Raw genomic sequence first — 25,256 nt, 5'->3', positions numbered from 1 at the left:
TATCTTGGGAAGCTACATTTCCCTGATTCCTTGTTCTTTGGTTTCCAATATATGTGGCCAATGGGAGGTACAGATAGAAGTCATAGGGCAGGAGGAGGAAAGAAGCCAGTCTATTTCTTCATCCTTCTCTATGTTACATAGATTCCCAACCTGTGTCTGTGGCCTAGCTTCTGGGCTGTACTTCTACTATGGTCTCCTCTTGTTCTCTAATTTGATCTGTGGTGGCCCTTTCATATTTCTGACATTGCCACGAGAAGTACACACTACTGAAACACTGAAACTGAGTGCAATTTGGAGACTACCTGTCTCTCTTGGGAATGAGGACAGAAAGGAAGTATTGGATGCAGCTGGTAGACAGGTGGAGTCTTCAACGCCCATGCATCACCTGTGTGCTGGCTAGTTTTCTGTCAACTTGACACAAGCTGGAGTCATCGGAGAGGAGGGAGCCTTAGTTGAGAAAAATGCCTTGTGGTAGTTTGAATGAAAATGGCCCCCATAAGCTCATAAGGAGTGATACTCTTAGGAGGTGTGGCTTTGTTGGAAGAAGTATGTCACTGTGGGAGTGGGTTTTGAGGGCTCATATGCTTAAGTCATGATCAGTGTCTCAGTTCACTTTCTGTTTCCTGTGGGTCAAAGGGGTAGAATTCTCAGCTCTTTCTCCAGCATCATGTCTGCCTGCATGCCACCATGTCCCACTGTGATGATAATGGGCTAAATCTCTAAATTGTAAGCCACCCAATTGAATATTTTCCTTTATAAGACTTCCATGGTCATGGTGTCTTTTCACAGCAATAGAAACTCTAACTTGAAGAGATCGATTTGCAGTCCGTAAGGCTAAGGTTTCTTTATTCAGATAAACACCAGCCAAGAGCAAGCCAAAGCGTGCTCAGAGCTTGCAAGCTAGCATGGCCAGAGAGAGAGGCTCTCCACGTGTGCGCGGTCCCTTAAGAACTATTTCCGTATCACCTTAGACTTCCCCCTCACCATGCCCTCACGGGCGTGTTCCAGCACACCTGTCCGGGCTACTAGGAGGCGGGGCTACAGTGTCTCCCTACACTAACTAAGACATGCCTCCATGAGGTCAGATTGTAGACAAGCCTGTAGGGCATTTTCTTAATTGGTGAACAATGGGGAAGGGCTCAGCCCATTGTGGGTGGTGCCATCCCTGGGTTCTAAAAGAAAGCAGGCTGAGCAAGCCAGGGAAGCAAGCCAGTAAGCAGCACCCCTCCATGGCCTCTGCGTCAGCTCCTGCCTCCAGGTTCCTGTCCTGTTTGAGTTCCTGTCCTGACTTCCCTCAGTGATGGGACTGTGATGTGTAACTGTAAGATGAAACAAACACTTTCCTCACCAAGTTGCCTTAGCTGTGGTGTTTTATCATAGGAATAGCAACCCTTACTAGGACAAACACTGTCTTATTCTATTAGGGTTGCTATAATAAACTATGATAGACCTAGAAGCTTATAAACAAAAGAAATGCATTGCTCCAAGTTCGGGAGACTGAGGAGGCCAAGATCAAGATGCCAGGAGATCCTGTCTTATTTATTTATTTATTTATTTATTTATTTATTTATTTATTTATTTATTCTGTATACAACATTCTCCTTCCATGTATATCTACAAACCAGAAGAGGGCACCAGATCTCATAACGGATGGTTGTGAGCCACCATGTGGTTGCTGGGAATTGAACTCAGGACCTCTGGAAGAGCAGTCAGTGCTCTTAACCTCTGAGTCATCTCTCCAGTCCCAAGATCCTGTCTTAGGATTGAGCATTTCCTGCTTCACAGATGGCTGTCTTTCTCACCATGTCCCCATATGGTAGAAGGGAAAAGGTAGGTGTGTGTGTGTGTGTGTGTGTGTGTGTGTGTGTGTGTGTGTCTTTCAGACAGGGTTTCAGTGAGTAGCCCAGGCCAACTTAGAATTCACTATATAACTCACAATCTGGACTTAAACTAGAAATCCTCCTGTCTTGCCTCTTAAGTTCTAGAATTACAAGTATGTCACCATGCTTTTCTTTGGGTTACCTTATCTTTTAAAATTATTTATTTATTTTGTAGGATATAAATTTGTGTGTGGGGGGGGAGTGCATGTTACCTCATGACTGTAGAGCTCATAGAACAACTTTGTGAAGTCAGTTCTCTCCTTCTACCTTCATATGGATTCTGGGAATTGAACTTGGATCACCAGGCTTGTACAGCAAGCACCTTTACCTGCTGAGCCATTTCATCAGGCTTGGGGCACTCTTTTTAAAACTAGATTTTATTTATATTGTGTGTATTCGTGTTTTGCTTGCATGTCTGAATGTGTGCCATGTACATGCCTGGTATCTGGGGAAATCAGAAGAGGACAACAGATCCCCTGGACCTGGATTTATAGATGGTTGTGCTGGGAACTGAACCTGGTTCCTCTGTAAGAGCAACAAGTGCTTCTCAACCACTGAACTATCTGTCCCACCACTAGGTCATCTTTCATATTATTATATTAATCCTACTCACCAGAGCCTTGCCCTTATGGCCTGATTTACCCACCACCCCATTCCCAAAGTCCCTGCCTCCTCCCATCATCACCTTGAGTCCTAAGGGTTATATATGAATTGGGGGGCACACAAATATTATGTTTATTGCAGAAAATGAGTGTGTACCCCATTCTCTGGGATCCAGAGTCAGATTTAACTCTGGTTTGCAATGAGGATCCAGGCTCAGGTAGGCCTGTATCCAGAAGAGGTCTCTTTAGTCCAATCCAATTGAGATGTGTTGTTCAGTCCAATCCAACTGAGATGTGCTGATCTAGAGATAAAAAAGTGAGTGTAGAGTGAGCCTTTAAGCTACCAGGTGTGTGGTGGCTTGTTACATAGCAAAAGATGACTGATAAGCCATCTCTTCCCAGTTTCCTTCATAACAAATACTCCATGTCTGCAGGGAAATCTGGGGCCCGGGAGGATGCTCCATGCCACCGAGAAATTAGGAGAAGGGAATGGGAAGGAGAATTTTCTCTAGAAAATGTACCAGGCATTGGGATGCTCTGGGTCTCTTACCTTTCTGAGTCCTCATGGAAGCCTTGCAAGACACATGCTTGTCTCACTGTGCAGATGAGTAAGGGATGGCTGAGCAGAAATTCTTCTTATCTAGATGGTCATAAGTGCCCTTCAGTGCATGCCACTCAGATGCCTGTTGGCACCATTGCTTCAGGGCCTACCCATTCTCTGTGGCCATGTCCCCAGAAGCCAGGGCTCAGTCCTTGTCTTTCACCCTCTGGAAGGAGACACTCACAGAGCCTGGCTCCTTTAAGTCTCTTCCTAAGAGCAGCCCGATCTCAGCTGCTTCTCCAGGATCCAGACACTTCCGAGAGGCTTTGAGGAAATTAATTTCACCAAGAAATGCACAATGTCTCTCTCTTTTAGGGCATTTCCCACAAGGATCTGATAGAGTCCACTGAATGCTAATTATATCCAATGATGTCTGTGTGACATTAAGACTGGAGCTTTGATGCTTGGAATTTATTGATAACTAAGAAATGATCATAATTACTGATAATCATCCTGAGGCTTACGCCAAATTAGGAACCACGAATGAAAGACACCCAAATCATAATCTAAAGGTTCTATTTTTTTAAGACCATGCCTCTCTCACTTGTAATCCAGGTTAGCTTAAAATTTGCAGTGCTCTTGTCTCAAGCCTCCAGAGTGCTGGGATTACAAGTGTGAGCCACCACACTTGGCTAAGGGAACTTTGAATTACAGTAATATTAATTTTCTTTTGGCATGGTTAATTAAAATATTCTTGTGAGTTTTATATCCCTCTAACTTAAGTGGTGTTTGGGGGCCCACCCATGTCTCTTTGGGGAACAATAAGAGAAAGGAAGAGTCTGATAGTGACAGATGGGTGGCTTTTCTCTCTGTGTTCCCATGAGTGGCCCTATGAGTCATTGACTTTGGCTAAATCAATAAGAATTGGATGCATTTCCAGAAAGTTCAGCTAACATACAAAGAGCAACAGACCAGCTTTTTTCCTGTTGTCTTTTAGCTAGATGGTTCAGAAAGTTCTACGAGGGCTGGGCTTATCCTTATTCCAGTTAACCCTTCAAGGCTGCCATCAAGGTGAGTAAGTCAGAGCTGGGGCTGCTGTGGAAATCTGATCAACATCCCATGGCTACACTGTGAAGCAGTGACACCAACTGTAGTCCACCCAAAGGCTATCTCAGTGTCATGTGGGGATTTGTACTTGACCACATTCCTTGGTGTGGTGGTTTGAATGAAAATGGCCCCCATAGGCTCATAGGGAGTGGCACTATTAGGAGGTGTGGCCTTATTGGAAGAAGAGTGTCACTGGGGCTGAACTTTGAGGTTTTAGATGCTCAAGCCAGGCCCAGTGTTACTATCTCTTCCTGCTGCCCGCTAGTCTGAATGTAGAACTCTCAGCTCCTTCTCCAGCACCATGTCTGCCTGCACACCACCATGCTTCCTGCCGTGATGATAATGGACTGAACCTCTGAACTGTAAGCCAGCCCAGTTGAATGATTTCCTTTATAAAAGTTGCCATGGAACTTGATATACCATTCTTTGTTGGTACCCATGGGAGGCCTGCCCCTTATGAACAGAAACAGAGGAGTAGACTGGGGGAGTGGGGCAGAGGGGAAGTGGAGGTAGGGAATGGGAGGGAAAGAGGGAGGGAAAACTGTGGTCGACATGTAAAATAAATGATAGAGTTAAAAAAAATGATGATAGCTAACAACAACAGGAGCAAAGAGTTGCCATGGTCATGGTGTCCCTTCACAACAATAGAAACCCAAACTAAGACATTTGGCCACACCCATATTGACTGACTGGGTATGCATGTGTGCTAATCATCCCCTTTTCACCTCTGATAAATCTCAGACACATTAAATATTGAGATTTACTCTTTAAAAATTGGCTTGTGTGGTGTTTTGAATGAGAATAACCACCATAGGCTCATATATTTGAATATGTGTGGTCCCCAGTTGGTGAAAATATTTGGGAAAGATGAGGAGGTGTGGCCTTGTTGGAGGAGATGTGTCATTAGGGTTTCAAAAGACTCAGAACATCACCAGTGCTCTCTTTCTGTCTGGTGGCTGTGGATTAAGATGTGAATTCCCCACTGTTCTGCTACCTTGCCATCAAGCACCCTAATCTTCTAAACTGTAAGCCAAGTGAAATACTTTATAAGCTGCCTTGGTCATGGTGGTTTTTTATCATAGCAATGAAAAAGTAGCTAAGACAGCATGTGTGTGTGTGTGTTTGTGTGTGTGTGTGTGTGTGTGTGTGTGTGTGTGTGTGTGTGTTCTTGTGTGTATATGTGTGTTCACATGTTTGCAGGTTCACATGTTTGGAGGCTGTGTGCACATGAATATGGAGCTTAGAAGCTGATGTCAGGTATCTGTCTTGATTTCTTGCTACTTAAAAAAAGGCAAAGTTTCTGACTGCATCTGGAGCTCACCGACTCAGCTAGTGTAGCTAGTTGGCTTGGCCTGAGCACAAGAGTTTTATCTACTGAGGCATCTTCTAAGCTCCGTGAGCTCTGCCGATAATATTTTTATGTATTTTTTCCATTTTTAAAAATTTAAATTAGAAACAAGCTTGTTTTACATGTCAATTCCAGTTCCCTCTCCCTCCCCTCCTCCCTGGACCCCCACTGACCCCGTATCCCATTCCCTTTCTGCTCCCCAGGGAGGGTGAGGCCTTCCATGGGGGAATCTTCAAAGTCTGTCATATCATTTGGGTCAGGGCCTAGGCCCTCCCCCGTGTGTCTAGGCTGAGAGAGTATCCCTCTATGTGGAATGGGCTCCCACAGTCCATTCATATACTAGGGATAAATACTGATCCACTTCCAGAAGCCCCATAGATTGCCCAGGCCTCCTAACTGAGACCCACGCCTCAGGGGGTCTGGGTTGGTCCTATGCTGGTTTCCCAGCTATCAGTCTGGGGTCATGAACTCCCCCTTGTTCAGGTCAGATGTTTCAGTGGGTTTCTCCAGCCTGAGCTCTACCAATAATATTTAATAGTATTTGCTACTTAGTGTCCTGACTTCTGCAAAAAATATTTCTAGAGTGTTCTCTTTGAAATTGAGAAAAAAAAAAAAAACAACAAAGTCATAACCAGGCACATTGCTCTGCTTATCTAGTGTGTCTGAACAAACCTTCACAAAGCCGAGGAGCCACAGCTATTCTTCCCCCTTCAATGGGCAGCACGGCTCCAGCAGCTGCTTTCTGCTTGTAATCTGCCTCTCCTTCAGTTGGAGTCAGAAGGCACTGTTGTCAACTGAGGGCTAGCCTAGGCTGGATGTTAGAGATGGCTTCAGCCTTGGCACATCTGCTGGCCTTGTGCTACCCCCAGCAGAGTAGAGTAGCCTGAGCTTTGTTCATGTTGGCTCAGAGCTTTAGGAGATAGAAGCAGATACCTCTAGTCCTCTCAAAAGCCAAGGATGCAACCCGAGAAGCTGTCTTCTATGGAACTGTATTGGCTTTGCAATTAGGAGGACCCAGTAGGCACAGGGGCCAAGGTTAGAAAAACTAGGCTCTGCCTGAGTTTGTTTTGTGCTGCTAGGATGAAGTCACCTGACATGGGTCACCCATAACCAACAGAATTTCGTTTCTTGTAATTCTGGAGGCTTCGAGTCCAAGATCAAGAAAACATCAGGCTCAGGGTCTGGCAAAAGTCTTGTCTCAGCTCCAAGATGGTGCCTCGTTGTTATGCCCTCACATGACAGCACATATGCTAACCTGGGGTGGGGGAAGCAAACACTCTTTCAATTGCTTTTATAAGGGCATGTAATCCTATTGATGAAGGCTGAACTCTCACGATCCAATCACCTGTCTGAGTTACATCTGTCTTAACCAGGTAATAAAATTCTCTGACAGAGGCAACTTACAGCTCACAGTTTAAGGGTACAGTCATTGCCATGGTATAGAAATCAAAGTGGCAGGTGCTTGATGCAGCTGCTCACCTTAGATTGTTGTCATTAAGACAGAAATGAATGCTGGGGCTCAGCTCACTTTCTCCATTTTATACAGTCCAAGATCTCAGCCTAGGGAATGGTGCCACCCACAGCAGGCCAGTCCCCTCACCTCAATTAACCTACTTAAGACAACCCTCCACAGGCAATCACAGAGGCCTGTATTCCACCTGAGTCTAGATTCTCATCAAGTCGACAGCTGGGATTAGCCTCCCCCCCCCAAAGGCCCTACCTCTTAACACCACTGCCATGAAATTTTGGAAGGAGCGCACACATTTGAACTGCAGCCCACGCTGAAATATAAAGCTTTCCCACTTTCTTCCATGCACTCTCTTTTGACTTATGGTGTTTATTTGCTAGTTAATGAGTTTCTAAGTAAAGAAAAATTAGGAAATTTAAGTTATTAGCATGAATATACCATTCATCCATATATCGTGTGCTGTCAGTTTTAAATGCAAACATAAGAGCATTTAACTAGTTTGCAGAATCACCGGAATTACGCAATTTGTGCTCCATTGCTCGTACATGCATATGTATTTTGTTCTTACCAGAATGGTAGGAAGGCAGCAAAAAACTAACTCAATGGGTTTTCTTGACTTCTTCACCTGTGTACTTTCTACCCACTCTGCTTGCAGCTTCCTTGTGAGGAAGGAAAGGAAACTATCGGTTGCCTCATCTTTTACCTTCCTTCTCTGTCAACGTTTGTAGCAGAAGTAGCTGATGAATACACAAAAGTAATGCAAGAAAAAAAATAGGGTCTGAGGTAGAGTACTCTCCTACATGCATAAGGCTCTGCAGCTGCACCCCCACCAAAAAGAGGATTTATTTATTTATTTATTTATTTATTTACTTATTTATTTTTGAGGCAGCACTTCATTGTGTAGCTCTGGCTGACCTGGTATCTCTATGTAGACCAGGCTGGCCTCAAACTCATAGAGATTCACCTGTCTTGTCTTCTGAGTGTTGGGATTAAAGCCACAAACTGCCAAGCCTGACAGATTTTTTTTTAAAATTGTATTACACTTAATTTTATTTTGTGTACTTTGGATAGGGGCAGGATGCATGATGCTACTTCCAATATGTGGTGGTCAGAGGGCAAGTTGGTTCTCTCCATCCACCATGTGGGTTATGGGAATTGAACTCAGGTTGTCAGACTTGGCAGGAGGCATATTTACTTCACTGAGCTGTCTTGCTGACCCAACACTAGCTTTTGTTTCTCTCTTTCCCTGCCAGGTTCATGGTCATTTTTTGTTTTGTTTTGTTTTGTTTGTTTGGTTTTGTTTTTTTTCCCCAACACCTTGCCTTCTTTCTGTATCTGAAATGGAAAGCCTCCATAGGCTGTCAACTGCAATTTCCTCAGTTGTGGATGTGACATGCTTACCTTGTACCTATTTCCAGTCACCCTGAGCTCCCGTGCCTTATGGGCTCACCTGAACTCCATACTTAGGGCCACTGTGAACACTGCATACTAATGAAGCCACGAGAAAGGTCAGCATCCATATGGCAAATAGCACCCTCACACATGCACATGTCTGTTGGCATGACAGACCTCACTTATGAGACACAGCTTGAAACATGAACTGATTAAGAATTACAAGATATAGGCAGCCCAGCATTAAGTCATCCATGAGGCCATTGTGATCGTGGGTCCTGGGTGACCGCTCAGTTTTCATGCTCATAAAGCTAGCCCTGTATGTGCAATGCCAGGGTGTGCTCGCTGAGTGTGTGTGCTGATGAGGGGGTGTGCAAAATAAAATAAATACAAAACCCTGACGGGGAACATTCTCCTCCATGGCTGATCCTAAGCACTGATGACATGCAGTTGTTAAATGCAGCAGAGATAGAAAGAGGTGCACATAATTTGTTCTAGTGAGCAGACATGAATTGGCCTTAGAACACGATGGGGATGGGGATGTGGAGCTCTAGTACAAAGGGGAAGGAATTGATGGAGACCAACTAGCACACACACATTGACTTTAAAATGAGAGAGCAAGTGAGCCGTCCACATATGTGTGTACAGAATGAAAAAGGACTGACAGAATATACACCCAAATGTTACCAGTGAGTCTCTCTTGGTCATGGGATTAAAGGTGATAATAATGAAATAATTAGTTTTGCTTATCTGTAGTATCCACATTTTCTAAAATAGATACGCATTACTCTCGTAATAAAAAAAAATGATAAAAAGCATCCACAAAACGTCTAGGAAAAGTTAGGGCAATCTTGAAAGCATAGGGTTTAGATGTGCAAGTTGCTACATGCCATGAATAATTTACAAATTAAATTGATTTTAAAGCACAGCTAAAATAAATTTGATAAGATGGGCCACAGTTACGTTCTTTCTTATCATTCACATTTGTACATTTTATAGTCAATGAAGAGTGACAGCCACTATTTAGAATTCTAGTGAAGAACAGCCATTACTATTTGTCACCTGCTCAAAATCTAAACAATGGCCTGCCTGCTCACCTGCCCAGCCTGGGCAAGAGTGGGGAACCTGGAATCCACCCAAATAACAATTTCTGAAGGCAGAGGAAGCCAGGAGGAAGGAGAGTGTCTTTTTAGAACTGATGAAAACATTAAGGGTAGGTTGTCATGGGTCAGCCAGTCCCAAGTGGAGGGCACAATGAAGGAAGGTGTGTCAGCATGGATGAAAAGCCAGAGTCACAAAGAGTTTCACAAAGCTGAGATCTGGAGCACTTCAGTCTGAGGCCAAGGAAGGAAGGCCTCTAAGGACAGGTCCCCAGAAGGATGCCTGAGAGTGGCAAGTTGCATCAGTGCTGGGTGATCATGAACCTACAAGCCTCCTGGGACCAGGTGGTAAACAGCCACATTCTAAGGGTGTAGACTGTGCTCAAAAAGACACCTAACTGGGGTGCAATTCCTTTCTTTATCCTAGGCAAAGTTCTAGGCACCAGCTTCTCTGTGGGAGCAGGGAGGGGAAGGCTCAGTCTCTCCTTTGTCTGAAGTGAGGAGAGTGAAGAGCCCACTTTTCCTCCTCAGGGTTACATTCAATGACACTCAGGGATCCTGTCTGGCTTTTCCACTTTCTTGGGGCTTAGGGCTCATCCTCACCCATGGAGCTAGTTAAAATGCCTGTTCTGAGGGTCTGGGGTGGAGCTGAGGAATCTGCATTTCTAACAGGCTCCCAGGTGCCACTGAACATGTGGTTCGTGAGCTACAGTTAGCAGCAGGTTGACAAAGGGCAAGGTGGCTCACTAGGACTGTTGTCCTTCCCTGTTGGGTTCTAATCAACCGCAGGCCCCTGAGGGTCGCAGCTGGCCCTGCTGCTGGCTTTTGCAATGCTTCTAGCTGTTGCTCTGGAGGAAACAGCCAGGGCGAGTTCCCCACATCCCTTCTTCCTGTTTTGGTATTCGGTTTCTCTCCTGGCCTGTCTTTGCTTTGCCTCCCTCCTCTTTTCCTTCCCTGCACGCCTTCCTCTTTGCAACAGCCTCGTCATTACTGCAGGAGATTTATTTTTAGAGTCAAGGCCACAGAGTTGCAGATTCGGCAAGGGCCTAAAACAAATCGACAAACGGAAAGTGTTTGTCTTTGAAGCCGGTGTGAATGAGGGGCCTGCTAGCTGGGCTTGTCAATACGCTCTTATCTAGGCTTGTTTTCTGAGTCACCCACGTGGCTTGGCTTTCTTCCTCCTCCCAGATCAGAAAGAGGTTGAAACATAAGAAGCAACTGAAATCTCCTGCTCTCGCCCCCATGAGATCTTGGCAGATGAAGCTCTTTGCTGACCACCTCTACAGTCGTAGGGAGTGCCCATGATAGGGGCAAATAAAAATAAGAGAAAGATGGGCTACATCCATTTTCCTTGAATCCATAAGTGAAGCCTTTGTGTTGATTCTGCATGAAGGGACCTGCTGGGTGACAGCAACCAAGTCAGAGCCTTTCTGAGCCTGTTCCTTGGAAGCTACAGAACCAGTGTGCTGGATAAACTATTCATGCCACTGTCCTGATTTTTTTGTCCTTCCAAAGGTCTGACTAGCAAAGCTAGCACTGAATTCTTTCTAGGACTTCTGCGAGTACATTTTCCTGACTACCTCCCATGCTCATCCTAGGTGGTGCCTACTGTTGGCTTCTCCAAAACCTTACACAGCCAGGAACCACAGCAAGTATTGTCCAGGCCTCCCAAGTGCCACGTACTCCCTGGAACATTACCATGCCCGAGCACTAAACCAAGAGTTTATACATGGGTTTTTTATTTTTATTATAGAGGCTAGTGGATTTCTGTGAGTTCCTGGGCAGCAGGGCAGCTACATAGTGAAACATTGTCTCGAGAAATAAAAACAAAATTGCATTTAGGGTGTGCACAATACAGGAATATTGGGGTATCTTTGAGAACGATGGATCCTCTCTTAGAGAACTAGGGTTCTGGAAACACCTCAGCTACCCAAGCCACTCTGAGCCAGTGGCTTTTGGGTTCTTGTTGTGCGAATTTGAGGAAGGAAACTCACAGACCACAGAGGGCAAGCTTTAGAGAGCGGTTGTATTAAAGATTCATAGGTGGCAATGGAGGTGGGCACACAAGAGCACAGAGCTCCCGTGTAGCAAGAGGGGCCCCAGGAAACAGGGTACCACCAAGCTTCTCATCTGAAGGCTTTTAAGAGGATTCATGGAAGAAACTGGGGTGAAGAGGCAGAAAGGGCATCCGCCGGTCAGTCTAGCTGCCCCATCCAGGTATCCAGGTGCACCCTCTCAGTTTCAGCTTTGTGCTTATGAGGCTGGAGGACATGGCTATACCCATTCATTCTTACCAGTGTTTCTTGAGTACCTGCTACATTCTAGGCTCAGTTTTAGGCACAGGGATTGGGTGGCAAAGAAGGCAGCAGCCCCTGTCCTCAGTATACTTCCACTCTAGTGGGGAGGTTAGATAGCAAACAAAGCAATGAACGCATGTCTCGGCTGAGTTGAACAATGGAAAAGCTGTGTGGAGCTCTTTAAGGCAAGTAGGTTAGGGAAGGGCTTGTATGTGTGTGAAGGTAAGGATCATGGCCTTGTACATGCTAGGCAGCTTGTCTACCATTGTGTTATATCTCCAGGTTAGCTGATTTTTTAAGAGATAGGGTCTTGATAAACCATTTAAAAAAATTTCATGTGTATGAGTGTTTTTGCCTGCATGTATGTCTTTGGGTCACCTGTATGTAGTGCCAGAGGAGGCCAGAATGGGGCATTGGATCCTCTGGAAGTGGTGTTACCAATGGTTCTGAGCTACCAGGTGGGTGCTAGGGACCGAATCCTGGTCCTTTGCAGGAGCAGCAAGTGCTTAGAAACTCTGAGCTATCTCTCAGCTAGGGTCTCACTGTGATGGCTACACTAGCCTCAAACTCAGGCTCCTCTTGCCTTAGCCTTCCAGGTGGCTAGAATTACAGGTGAACACTTCTATGCCTGTCTGAGAAGGGCTCTTGAGTAGAGACCTAGACAAGACGAATTAGATGGAGACAAGGAGGGGCAGTCAGTTAGAGTGACAAGCCAGTGTAAAAGTCTTGGGACTGAACTGGGTAGGGAGGGTTCAGTGAAGAAGTCGGTGTGGCAGGATCACAGGGAGCCATTCCTAGAGAAGGCAGGTATGGGTTTGCTTAGCAGATAGAGCCAGGATGATGTAAGCCATAGTGAAAAGACTGGAGATTTTTCTTGAGTATCAACGTTTGACATAGAACCTCATTATGTAGCTGAGGCTAGCATCAAAAGTGCTATCTGAGCACTTCTACCTTCCAACTGCTGGGATTACAAGCATGTCCCACCACTGCTTGAGTCACAACCTTTGATAGGCACTAATTACCAAGAGGGCACGTGACAATTGCCCATTGCAGCCTCTCTTCAGATGTACGCAGTGCAACGAGTTACAGTGATTCCTGCTTGGATGGAGGCTCTGATTCCAGTCTAGCTCTCTGCTTCTTGTCTTCCACAGTGACATAAGAAACGGTAGTCACACACTTCTAACCCCATAAACTTGGTCATGCTTTTCTGTCGTCATGGACTATACTTCTGAAACTGTGTTCCAGGAGAAACCTTTTTGTCTCCAGTAGTTTCTGTAAGGTATTTGGTTATAGCAATACAAACACAATACAGAAATAGGTCTGGTGCTGGAGTCCGCCATACTATTTGTTGAATGGATGAGCCAAGCCAAGAAAATTAATCAAAACCCATGGTGTCTCAAAGAATGAGAAGCCCTTGATCGTTCTTGCTCTCAAATCCTGCTTTTCCTAAACCTGCTTAGGTAACTCCTTTAAATTTTTGGAGATACCTAGCAACCTTTTGATCATCTCTTTCCATATCACACAAACTAGTTTGTTTCATGAAACCCAAAGACTTTTTTTTTAAAGATAGGATCTGACTATGCATCCCTGGCTAGACTGGAACTCTATCTGTAGACCATGCTGTCCTGGAAACCACAGAGATTTGCCTTCTTCTGAATCCTTAGTGCTGGGATTGAAGGTGTGTGACATCTTACCCAGCTTAATCCAAATAATTTTTACTAGGGCCATAGTGTAGCACTGAAATCTTTAGCAAGGGTATTCTGTTCTCATTCCAGTCATCTACTTTTCTTTTTTAGTTTTTAGCTAGACTACATTTCCCAGGAGTCCTTGAAGTTAGGCTGGGGCCATGTGACATAGCTCTAGCCTATGGAAAGTAGACAGCAGTGATGTTGAACCATAAACTTCTCTCATTTCAGATTCCTCCATTTTCTCTTTCTTCTCTCTTTTGACCTTGCAAGTCACCTATTGAAGTTGGTAGTACCATTTCTAAGGGATAGAAGAAACCTGAAGCTTGGATTCATGAATTATCTTGTGGAAGGCTGATTTTGGAATGGCTGCCTGAAATGGGAAGGGAGCAATAAATAAGCCTTTGTGTATTCTATGAGGACAAATTGAAGAACCTTGTATCTTAGGCAGGCTTATTGACTTCAAAGGCAGTAGGAAAGGTTCCTTTGGTAAGGTAGGGTCCATCTGTGAGGCACCTTTTGGCACTGTTGGTGACACTAGTAGAAAATAAGGGAGGCCCACTTTTCACCCCAAACCCCTTCCAGAATTTCTGATTCTTTTTTTCCAAAATATTTACATATGTGTTTTGCCTGTGTAAGGGTGTCCAGTCCCCTGGAACTCTTGTTACAGACAGTTGTGAACCACCAAGTGACTGTTAGGAATTGAACCTGGGCCCTCTGGAAGAACTGTAAGTGTTCTTAACCACTGAGCCGTGTCTCCAGCTCCATAGATCCTTTAAGGGAATTTTGTCATAGACTTTCTGGCTCTGCTAGTCACAAAGCATCAATGTATGGGCAGAAGCTGCTGGAAATGGGCAGCTGTAGTGACTCCGGTCCCTCCATTTCATCAGACAGAGACTTTGAACCAGAGGAACTTATACTTTTATTTGTTACCAGTTCTTACCCTAAAACAGACGGTTCTAATACCTGACACTTTCATTATTATGAGACTGCACAGTGGAAGGACTGGCCTGATAGTTTGGAGCCCTGGATTCTAGACCCAGGTCTGTGTCACACAAGAAGGTCATGGTCCTTCTCTCAGCCAGTGTCTTGGTTCACAAAGTGGAGATGGGGGTGATGGATGAGAGAAGAGATGATTTCAGGAGATGGTGTCTAGGCCTAACAGCCTGTAATCCTGCATCTGCATATCTAATGGACGCAGAATCCATGCGTTTTTTGGAAATGAAATCAAAACAGGTTTTTTTTTTGTTTTTTTTTTTTTGTCCCTGCCCTGCAGCTGAAACTGACATTGGGCGGTAGCAGTAAGCTCTCCATGAAGGCTGCTTTTCATGGTCCTGGGGGTAGGGTGGGGCAGTGGCCCAGCAGAAGGCCAAGGTTGCCATAGTAGAAAGAAGGCTCAGGCCAAACATTGCACTGCTGGTGCATTTGCAACCCAGACTGACCATCGCTGTGGAAGGCTGAACCGGGGAGACCTGGCATGGGGCCAGAGCTGTCACCGTCTGGGCATCTGAGCCCAGAGAGCCCCCGAGGTCAGCTGTCTCTCTAGAGTGGAGAATGGCCAATTCTCACTGTCTCAGCTGCCAGCTGCTGCCAAATCACAGCAAAGGACCTGAAGTACCAAAGGCCACTCTTACTCTCCTCATCTACATCTCTACCTGAAGCCTGTGCTGGGCAGGGCCCCAACACACCTGGGGGTGGTGTGGTGTGTGTGTACCTCTAACCATTGGTGGGCTGTGTGCATCTTTAGCACCCATTGAGGCCTGTGGGCCCCTTCTCAGATTAGTGTACTTCTATGCACAAGATAGGATTGCAGAGGAAACCAATTAGATTGAAATGCAGTTATCCAAATATTAAAAAACAACTTTGTGGGGCAGTAATAGATGTGCTTTTTCATTAACACATTAAAGAACAAGATTTAGTGGCAGATCTAATAACTACCATCATTTTCATACCAGTGAGGGGTGGAAGCAATCTTTAGAGATAGCAACTCCCAAGTGCTTAGAGGGCACCTGCGGTTTCTGCTGGTGACAGTCACAGGAGGGGCCTATGCTGTGGGGTGAAATGGAAGGAAGTGCTTGGTTTCAATTAGAGGTGAGTGACACCGAAGACACATTCTCTGCCCCCCCCAGTAAGTTCATAGAGCCTTGAATACTGTTTATGAATCCCCCCCCCCCCTTTGCCTAGTAGAAGATGGCTGTTAGGAGACAGGAATGCATTGAGGTGTGGCTGGGGACACAGGGCAGTAAAACCATTCTTGCCTCGTGTTCAGCAGGGCAGGTGGAACTACACCAGGGTTGGCTAATTAGAGCAGAGTGCTGTCTCCCTGCCACCCTGCCTGTGGTAAGCACAGCTAATTGATGGTGGTGGGAGTCCAGAGACACAAAACCCTTCTCAATCCGGCAGTCCAAGCAGCTATCACTAACGGATTGGAGCTGGCATCAAAATGAACCCAATTTGCCATTCCAAGGCTGGAAGCCCTCTAAGGCCTGTTCCAGCATGACATCATATGATTACCCATGATTAAAATACGTTCCCTGCCCACAAGGAACTTCTGAACCACTAAGTGTCTTAGGGGTCCTCTCGGAGCAAGCAGGGGACCCACCTCCACACAGCTCCTCACCAAGCATTCAGTCATTTCACAGTCAGGGCATCGATTTTACTTTTCGACTTGTAATTTCCACCTCCTGGATTCCATTATCACTCGCTCAATATACGACGGCTCACCATTTCTCTGGCCACGGCTCCGAGACTCATGCATTGCTGAGCAGAAGCAGAAATGTTGCCTAAAACACATTACTACCTGGAAGTAATGATTGGGTTTTAACACAGTCAAGACCTTGATGGTTCTGTGGATAAGCAATCACTCCACCTTCTTCCTTCCCCAGTCACCTGACTTCCCAGAAGGGATTTGGAATTAACCCAACATGCTCAAACCTTAAACCTGGGCTAGCTCTGTCATGCCCAAGACCCTCACATCCATGTGAATGACCCTGCAGTTGCAGGCTGTCACCTCTCTCCTTTCAGTTATACTGCCATTGACTGATTCTTTGGAAACAGACCCAAATCTGTTCATCCACGGCTGCTGGAGGCATTTCTTTATGAATGGAGCCAGGGATGGGTGATGGGAGCAGAAGTTTTCGGCTGGTGGCTCTCAGTTCCTCTGGTCACCACCTCAGCATTACTAGGTCAGAGAACTAGGTGTTGGCTCCAGTGAACCAGAACCCGAGCAACCTGGTGTGGCAAGTGCTCTAGCAGGGCCATTCTGATGCGCCTATTGGGATAGAGGCTGAGGGCTGAAAGTGGGGCTCTACATGAGAGTACCAGTACCCAGGAGGTCACTTTTGGGGGCCTCAGCTGCTTTGTCTGTAAAACAGGTACAATGCTGCCTGCTGTCCTAGTTTCCCATTTCCCAAGATGACCAGCAGCTAGACTGAGCACAGCTGGGGCCAAACCGAGACACATTTACCCCAAGACAAGGCATCACAGCTGCAGGGTGTTGGCATGGTTAGGAAAGGAGAGGTTCCATTTTAAGAGATGGGATTGGAACTTTGCTTTGTTCTGAGACAAGTGGGGATTGCCATTGTTTTTGTTTGTTTTGTTTTCCAGGGCATGAGGACTATGGCTCAGCCATGACCCTTTCTATGCCTAAAGATGCCACTGGCCAGCTTTCTGGAGACTTGACTGTCCCACCTAACAGTTTCGAGTATTAAAATCCACCCCTCCTCCTTTCTCCTATGACTCAGTGTTAATAAAATTTCTCACTCCAGGTCAATTAAAATTCCTGGGTGCGAACCTGGGTGGGGAGGGTAAAAGGGAATACAAGATAGCATTCAGTGGGAGGGGTGACCAGCTGACAAAGTAAGTGGGGCTGTTTTCATCTCTAGATGCAACCCCCATGGGAAAACCGACCAACAATGTGGTCCCTTGGAAGATGATCTAGGGTTGAGCCTACTTCCTAGTTGGGAGGTTCAGGTCCTGTACTCGGAAACAAGAGCTGGGTCGTCTTTTAGGCCTTCGTGGGCAAGTCCAGAAGGTACTCACCTCATCCTTGCCCTTGACCACCACAGCTTTACTTAATCTGAGACATGCCTAGAATGCTGTTTAATATTTTGAACAATCCTACCTGGAACAAGGGCCATCCCTGTTTTAGGTGTGGCTTAGAGTTCAGAGGACACCTGCTCATATTTCCAGGTTCTTCCGTCCAGGAACAAAGAACTGGACTAGGGGCTGGTGAGATGGTGCGCAGCCAGTAAAAAGCACCAGTAAAAACACTGATGGCCTGAGTTGGATTCCTGGACCCACACAGTGGAAGGAGATAACCAACTCCAAACAGTTGTCCTCTGACCTCTACATGTATGCCATAACATCTGCTTTCTGGCATGTGCATACATGCACACAAATACACAAACACATGTGCACACATCCATGCACAGAAAACAAATAAATAAATAAATAATAGAAGAGGATTGGACCAGGGACACATGGGTAGTGATGGAAATAGTTAATTAAGAAAAGAAAGGCACTTCCAAGAATGAAGTTTACTAAAAGCTGGGGAAGGTACAAGGCGCAAAAACTCTTAGTCCCTGAACATCATTGACCTTTTTTGTACAGGTTGTTTATGTAGTACCTTCTCTTTGCCCACACTTGGAAAGCTCAGAGTTTTCCACTCAGACTGTTTCCATATTTCTTCCTATGCTTGAGGGTTTCTAGCCTTCTACTACCACTGGCTTTTTCATGTTAACCGTGGTGCCTCTTTCTCATGCTTTATTCTCCAGCCACAGCTTACTGTACAAATGTGGAAACTGAGGCACAGAGAATTAAGCAACTTGCCCAAGAGGTGTCAGTGATGGGATTTAAAGTCCAGTTTGGCTCCAGAGCACATGCTCTTTATGGAGCCCCTGAATGCGTGCCTTCCCTCCGCCCCTTCCCTGGGCAGGAAGAAATCAAGGAAGGGATCCACTAGAAGAATTCAGTGATTTTACTTAGGAGGGCTAGTTTCTTCTGAAGAATTCCTTCTTAAACCCATGCTCTGCCCCTGGGGAAGGGCATTGTAAGTTTTGATGTGATGGAAGAAATCAGAAAACAGAAAAAAAGGTTAACTGTACAGTTAATCAAAACTGCTTAACACAAAGGAAGTAAAAAATCCAACCACAGTTCCCAATATAAAAAACATTGTTGTTAGAGTTATTTTGTGAAAGAGCTCATGTGAATTCATAAGGAATTATTGATAAAAGAAAACATACAAAGATAATCCACAAAAGAGATCATAGCATCTTAATATGTTATTGTTTATATTAAGCAAATGTAAAATTAAAAATACAATTGTATGTAAAGTTACTAAATTACTATAATTCTATCCACCACTTGGGACATCACAATAAAAATAAATGTACGGAGAGTTTATGATGGCTTAAAAAGTGCTGCAACAGCAGGATATGATGGAAAACACCTGCAATTCCAGCATTTGGAAGGCAGAGGCAGGAGGATCAGCCTGCTTTGATGACATATTGTGTTCAAAGCCAACCTGGTCTACATTCGAAAAACAAACCCCGGATAAAACAAAGAAAAAGAGATGGTTGGCATCATTAAAACAAATGAGCCAGGTGTGGAGGTGGAGGCAGAGAGTGAGTTTGAGGCCAGCCTGGTCTACATCCTGAGACTCTGTGCCAAATAAAAACAAAAACAATAGAACCTACAGGAAAACAAACAATACCAAAACGCCACAAAACAAACAAAAACTGAAAACCACAATGAGATCTGGCTTCATCCCCATTGAGTCCAAGAAAGGACGAGGGAGCAGGGAGGGAGATAAAGAGGGAGAGGAAGAAGAAAGGAAACAAGAAGAAAGGGCAATGAGGAAAAGGAAGAAAGGGAAGAAGGGGTGAAGGAAGAAAGGAACAGAAGGGAGGGAGGAAGAATGTGAAAAACAGAGAGGAGGAAGGGAAGGAGGGAGGGAAACAGGAACAGAAAAAGGATATGGAGAAATTCCAACCCTTCTACACCCTGGTGGAAGTCTAACAAGGTATAGATGCTATAGATTCTCCGAAAAGGTAAATACAGACTCACCACGTGATTCAGGTATATGGCCAAGTCCACACAAAAACTTTACATATGGCTGGGGGGAAGGCTCAACAGTTAAGAGCACTGGCTGCTCTTCCAGAGGACTCAAGTTCAATTTCCAGCACCCACATGGCAGCAGGCAATTGTCTGTAATTACAGTTCCTAGGAATCCTAGGCCTTGGCCTTCCAGGGCCCTACACATATATGCACATACTCCCAAACACACGCATGCATAGTTAAAAATAAAAAGTCAATCTTTTTAAAAAACTTTATATAAATGCTTATCATTGCAATATTCATAAGAGCCCAAACACAGCGTCAGGCTAAATATCTATCAGCGATTAAGCACGGTGGCATGTTCATACAATGGAATATTGTTCAACCACAAAAAGGAATGAATAATTTGTTCTATAGCATGAATGGCTCTTATAAACCCTATGCTGGGGAGATGGCTAAGCTGGTAAAGCATTTGTTTTGCAAACATGAAGACCTAAATTGGGATCCCCAGTGCTCATGTGAAAGCTGACTTGATGGCTAGCTAGCATCTGTAATCCCAATGCTGTCGGGGCTCATTGGCCAGCAAGCTTATCCAAAACAACCAACTCCAGATTCAGTGAGAGACCTCTCCACAAAGGTGGAGAGGAATAGATGAGGACACTCAGTGTCCACTTCTGGTCTCCACACCTGCAGACATGGACACACACACACCCCCCCCCCCACACAGACACAGACACAGACACATACCCTATGCTACATGAAAGAAAACAGTTAAAAGAGTCCACATGCCGTGTGATTCCATTTATGTAAGATGTTCATAAGAGGCAAATCTATTAGAGACAGTAAGTAGATTATATCAGTTGTTAGAAGCTTGGAGGGCAAGTATGTGATAAAAATGTGTTAGTATTAGATGGTGGGCATGCTGTAAAGCTTTGTACACTAAATTTCATATTTTTTTAATTTTAAAAAGAGTCTTACTATGTAGTCCAGGCTGGCCTAGAATTCATAATCCTCTTACTCCTGCCTCCTAAACATTGAGATTAAAGGCACCATGCCCAGTCCAGTTCAATTGCTTTGGCCCTCACCTGTGGACAGACGTTTCTGCCCTGCCCGGTTCCTCAGCTGTTTAGTATCAAATAATCACACAGAGACTTATATTAACTATAAACTGTTTGGCTGATGGCTCAGGCTTCTTATTGGCTAGCTCTATCTTTTATTAGCCCATTTCTATTAATCTGTGTATCTCCACGTAGTCTTGGCTTATTGGTGATACAAGGACACTCACCAATCCAGAATTCTCCCTGAGTGCCTGAGAACCCCACCCAAGGGCTTGCAGGCAATGCACACAGAACATCTTTTAGTTAATGATGGATGGGAGCTACCTCAGCTTCCCCATACCTTGACTGTGGTAATGCTGAGGTGTCCTTTAAGAGGTCATTCTGGTGAGGTGCCTGATAATGCCCTGTTGCTTCCTTTCTCCACTCATTGCCTGTCTCGATTCCTTTTCCTATTCTGTGTTAAAATACCCTGACAAAAGCCAGTTAAGGGGAGGAGCTTATTCTGGCTCACAGTTGATGGGTATCTTCTGGAGTGACTCTAGCCATTTTGAGAGTGGCAAACATGGCTCTGGCAGTCCTTGTCCTCCCCCATTTCTTCTGCCTCACTGAAAACTGTTAGGTTACATTCCTAAATCTAACCACCAAGGTCTATTCCCTAATTTGGTCACTTCTTCCTCCTGAGGCTGACTACCAAGGTCCAGCAATCAAAGTATTGAAGTTCAGCAATTAGAAGCCCCCTTTGGCTCACCTAATTAACATGCCCAATTAAAATTAAACACCTCATCCTAACATGGGGTTCCCCCTTTGCCTTTATAAACCACCATTTGCCTATGGGCTACATCTATCTCCCCTGTCTCGAGAAGTAGTCCTTTGTCCCTCTGGGATAAATACCCCTGTCCCCTCCCCTGTCCTTTGTCCCCTTCCCTTTCTCTCTCATCCTGTGTTTTCTGTCTTTGTCTCTTATTCCCTTCCCTTTGTCCCTCTAGGGCAAATAAATCTCCTTTGTTCTGAGAACTGGGTCTTGGGGACTCCTGAGCTGATCCCCATTCTTTCACAGTCCATCAAGCTGTGGAAGTCAAGGCAGAGGGCATTTGGAGCAGCTGGTCACCTTGCATCCATAATTGGGAAGCAGAATGTGAGGGATGCTTGCTGGCTCTCAGTTTACTTTTATTCAGGCCAGGACCCAATCCTAAGAACGATGCCATCCACCCATAGTGGGCACGTCTTTCTGCATTAATTAACCTGATCAAGATACCTCCACCCCACCCCATCCTGGGATGTCCAGAGGATTAACTAACCTAGATAATCCCTTGCAGGTATGCCTAAAAGCTAGCTCTTAGGTGATTCTAGATCCTGTCAAGTTCACAACACAAATCATCACACGCCCTCACTCTTGAATAAATCATGGGCCCAAATCCTTTCTGGGGTCTCTTCTGGGAAGGGCCCAGTCCAAGAAACTGTCTCCTGGTCACTCTTGCTGTATGAACTTTGGCCTAGTGCCATTTAGAAGCACTATATGTAAAGAGCGTGACCAAGGGCTTGGCAGTGGGGGTGGGTTCTCAGCGACATCAGGTTATTAATGATTAGGAACAATCAGGGAGAGGCTTTTTAATATTCATGGTGTTGTGGTCTACTTGTACTGCACACTTGAGAGGCTCAACTCAAGCCAGATGCAATAGCAGTTTCCAAACACAATCTGACCAGTTAAGGATGGGAGCCTGATAAAATCCAGAAAGTTCTTCTAGAAGTTATGACACCCCTATACTCCTGTCCCAGCCCTCACTTGGTCACTCCAGAGGATTGGTGGTGGAGTGAAAAGGGATAGGGTTGGGATATCAGATGTGCCCGGAGGGACTGGGGGTATAGTTGTTGGTAGACAGAGTGCTTGCTTAACAGACAGGAAGACCCAAGTTCTATCCCTGGCATCAAATAAATTGGGTGTAGTAGCACATGCCAGTGATTCCAGCTGTCCTGATGTAGAGTCAGGAGGACCAGAAATTCAGACACATCTGCTGCTACATAGTAAGTTTGATATCGCCCTGGGCTAAGTGAGAAAAATGGTACCTGGAGAGATGGAGCTCTTCTTTTGGAATCCTACATGTTCCTGTGACCAAGGGCATGGCAGTAGGGGTAGGTTGGTTCTCAGGGACATCCAGATTATTAATGGCTAGGAACAATTGGGAAGAGAATAAGGGTAAGTTGGTCCATCACTGCCTGGGATGCCTACAGTGTTCTAGGACAAGGTTGACAGGGGCTGTGGCTGGACCTCCTGTTTGCCTGATGGCCTTCATCCTACTTGGACCCAGCTCGGCCTCCTTTGGCATCAAGGAAAGCTGTTCCTAGCTTTGAAGCTAGGTAAGGGCACTGGGGTGACTTGTGCTCCTGCCACTTCACTGTTATCCTAGCTACAGACTCATTTTCTTTCAGTCCTGTGAGTTCTGTCCTCATACACATAGCTGACTGACTTCTTTCTCAGAGTGCACCCTGCCCCCACCCCCGCCCCCATGTGTGGGAGGCTGGGTGCTCTGTCCTATGTACCTGGCACCTGCTCTCAGGACTCCGTGGTACATGGAGGAGAGAGCTCTTGATGGGTCTGGATAATGGTGAGGATGGTGTTTCTGAGCTTGGACCTCAGCATGGCTGGGGGGGGTAGGGTGTGGGGGAGACTTGGGTTACTCCCCAGAGCATGGCTGGAGGGATATGCAGAACTCTGAAGCTGTCAAGGCTGCCCTGGCTGCTCCAGGCACCTCCTGCCTTTCTGCCACATTCTTTTTCTCAGGCAAACAGATTCCTTTGCTCACTGGAACAGCCTGGCTGGAGGAGCAGCTGTGAAAACAAACACCAGGCAGCTGAATGGAAGGCTGGGGGCTGTTTACTGGGGTCTGCCTGGGCTCACACTCTCCCAGGCACAGTGGGTGCTCTGGCTGAAACCCAGGAAGGAGAAGGTGAGCCTTGTTTTGTTGCTCTCTGCCAGAGGCCAGTCTCTGGGTGTCTTCACAGAGGCCCTCCTCAGGTGCTTCTCCGGGCCTGCCATGTTTACCTCTCTGTTCTCTAAGACCCAACTGGCTGTTGACTATCTGCTGCGAAGTTGGGAGAGAAAATATTCAGAAAAAGGGTCTCTCTTCCCTCCAGAGCCCAAGTCATCTCCCAGGACTTCCCTCACAGACAGCCTTCTGCCTGAGCCACGCTGGGGTGCCTGGGAGAGGGCATGAGGGCAGGAGGCAAAGTAGTCAGTGGAGGAGTTTGAGTGTACCCTGAGTTCGTAGGCCATGTAGACAGCTTATTAAGTCTGATTATATTTTATAGTAGATGAAGAACCATTTGTGCACTGGAACTTGGAAAGACCCCCCTCCAAAAAATGCGAACCAAAATTCAGACAGAGAACGTGGCCCATAGCCAGTCTGTTTTGTCTCTGCCCTTCTTGCTCTGGAATACCCAGTCTAGGGTTTACTTAGCGTGGGGCTATCAGTCAGCCAAGGTCACTGCCAACAGCTCTAAACTCTTTCATTTGTGCAATTTTCCCAGTACCAGGCTATGTGGTAACTGGGAGCCCAGACCTGGTAAAGCCCAGAATCGAGTGCTTAAGCAATGTATGAGTTTCCTGGGCAACTCTCAGGAGGCCATTGTTCGGTGGAAATGGGGGTTGGGGGTAGGGGCTGCTGCTGAGGGCTTAGTCCTGTCAGGAAGCTCTTCAGTAGCCGAGGAAGACCATGAAGGAGCTGAGAGCTCAAGGCTGGGCTTGCCTTACCTTGAAGACCTGGGTGAGACATCATTTCAGCTGTCACAGGGTGGTGGGCAATGTCACTTTGAATGGAGGACCCTGATCCTTTCCTCTTGGTTCTCTCCTGGTACCTGACACCCAGTAGGCATTCACTAATTATCTGTAGACTGATAAAGTTATGAGATAACTCAGTCCTTGGCCTTCCTAGGAAACACGCCATTTCTAAGTTGCCAAGGGGACAGCCCTTTCATAGACTGTAGGGCAGTGCTTCTCAACCTTCCTAATGATGCAAACTTTTAATACAGTTCCTCACGCTGTGGTGACCCCCAACCATAAAACTGCTTCATTGCTACTTCATAAGTGTAATTTTGCTACCGTTATGAATCATAATGTAAATATCCTAGATGTAGTATATCTGACATGTGACCCCCAAAGGGGCTGAGACCCAGAGATTGAGAATCACTGCCCTAGGGGCCAGAGGGACTCTTGTCATGCCACATGCAGCAGGGCTCATTCAGGCATTATTGTATTTATTTTTTCATTATTATTTTTTATTTATTATTATTATTATCATCAATACATGTGTTTGTGTGTGTGATGTGTGCACATATGGAGTTCATAGGACAACTGGGAGGGTTCATTTTTATCCTTCCACCCTGAGTTCCACTTTTTTTAAAACAGTGTAACCATAACGCTGGCCTGTGGGCATTGTTTTCCTGTGGATCTCCAATGGAGTTCAGGGTACCCAGGAGGAGATGCTGGTCAGTGCTCACCAAGGAAACTATTGCTGCACTATGTGCAATTAGCCTGCATTGCACTCTGCTGGGAGATAGTGTTGCATGGCATTCATTGTCTACAGTTTTGACCATTTTTTAAAATTCAGCAGGTCCAAAGGAACAGGAAGAGGAGGAACTGCAAGAGGAAGAACTTGCAAGAATGTAGGATAAGGGAAGCTATAACTGATGAGGCAGCTCTGATCTTCTACTCTGGAACCCGGGAG

The sequence above is a fragment of the Cricetulus griseus genome, chromosome X, assembly GCF_003668045.3.
Source record: "Cricetulus griseus strain 17A/GY chromosome X, alternate assembly CriGri-PICRH-1.0, whole genome shotgun sequence".
Classification (NCBI taxonomy): Eukaryota; Metazoa; Chordata; class Mammalia; order Rodentia; family Cricetidae; genus Cricetulus; species Cricetulus griseus.
Note: the sequence above shows the minus strand (reverse complement) of the source record.